Genomic DNA, 1813 nt, shown 5'->3' with positions numbered 1-1813 from the left:
AGGGCCCCCCCCCCCCCCCCCTCCCTCCCCATTGGATGGTATATGGCGTGAGGACACGCCTTCCGGAGGGGAGAGTGATGTCAGACTCTGTTCCATGTTTTGTGTGTCTTGCTCCTCATGTGCCTTCCTATGACCTTATTTGGTTAGTTTCCTGTTCCTGTCCTGATTAGTTAAGTTAATTTGTCCCAGGTGTTTCCCTTGATGTTTCATTGCTCCCAGGTGTGTCTCGTCATCCCCTCCTCCTGTGTGTATTTAAAGTGTTCTCTGTCCGCTGTTAAACGTCTTCCCGAGTTTGTCTCCCTGGGTGCATGAAAATAAAGTCTTCATGCACATGTAAAGTCAACTAAAATAAAGTCAACATGACGCTGATTTGTTCCTGAATGAATCAACCGTTTAAATGATTCGGTTCAGTCGCAATGACTCCGTTATTAACAGTGACGCTGCCACCTACTGGCAGTTTTAATTTCACATTTAAAGTATCTTTTCTTTTCTTTTTTTATAATTTCAGATATCAGTATTCAACGTTTTACGTTTAAAATATCAAAACAGTATTAATGCATTTGTAATTGCAGAGTGAACAGAGTGTAAATGCATCTAAATTCCCTTTCTAATGCTGCTTCTGTTTTCTCTGCATTGCAAAGATTAATTTTGTCAATACTGATTTAATTTGCTTGGTAACAGCCCAAATGACTTAATATTCTAATTGACTGATTCAATTTAAGAATTTGACTGAAAAGATGATGCACACTTTTAGAAAAAAAAAGTCTTTATAAAGGTAAAACTGCCCATAAAAGGTAAAACATCAATTTAAACTTATTGGAAAAGATACATTTCGATCACTGATATCAGAATATCAAAAATTTTAGGAGTCAGCTGTCCATGGTAGCCCTTAAGATATCAACACAATAACACACTCAGCAAAATAACGTCTAGGTATCATTATCGATAAAATCCCAGAAAATATTGATAATTTTTTTTGTCAATGTCACACACCCCTAATATATTTAATGTTTTGTTTAGAAAAAAATTTAAATAAATATGAGAAGTGCCCTCTTTTCCACTTGAGCCCCTGCCCCTCAAAATGTGTGTGCACGTCCCTGTATATATATATATATATATATATATATATATACTGTGTATAGATAAATAACAAATATATAATAGTACATACATACACATATTTAAAACAAGAAATACTATTTGTTAATGAGGTATGAAAATTAGTTCAAAATATTTACTCTGAAAATCTATTGTTATCTGAAACAGTATTGCTTATCAAAGAAATTAATTTTGTTTTAAGAATGTTCAGTTATCTTCTACTGAAAAACAAGACAAAGTACTGATTAGAAAAATAATTTATCTTTTGTCAGTATCAGCATTAAAAAGAGCATGGACTTACCATGTAGCAACATGCTAATGTGAACCACAAGAAATATGATCTTCATATTTCAGAAGAATGGCAAAAAATAAAATAAAATCTGCCCGTTATTATTTGCTGTTGCTTCTCATTTACCGTCCATGGTCATATGTTATTTGCTGCAGAGGAGGACAGAGAGATTGCAAAAAGTCCCATAGCGGTCTGAACGTTGAGAGTGGTGGTGTGCCAGGTACAACACTGAAGGCCTGAATGTCATTCTTACGGTTTCTCTGGAACAAGAGCCGAGGTATCACATAGCATGCACACTACACACGTACACACACTTCTTTTCACTGCGGAAATACTTATGCAAGAAGAATGTGTGATTATATTATTGGAGATCTTCTGTTCTTTCCAAAAACATCTTATGTGTTATATTTTGCAGCCTTGTGAAGG

The sequence above is a fragment of the Sinocyclocheilus grahami genome, unplaced genomic scaffold (assembly GCF_001515645.1).
Source record: "Sinocyclocheilus grahami isolate Dianchi unplaced genomic scaffold, SAMN03320097.WGS_v1.1 scaffold346.1, whole genome shotgun sequence".
NCBI classification, from domain to species: domain Eukaryota; kingdom Metazoa; phylum Chordata; class Actinopteri; order Cypriniformes; family Cyprinidae; genus Sinocyclocheilus; species Sinocyclocheilus grahami.
Note: the sequence above shows the minus strand (reverse complement) of the source record.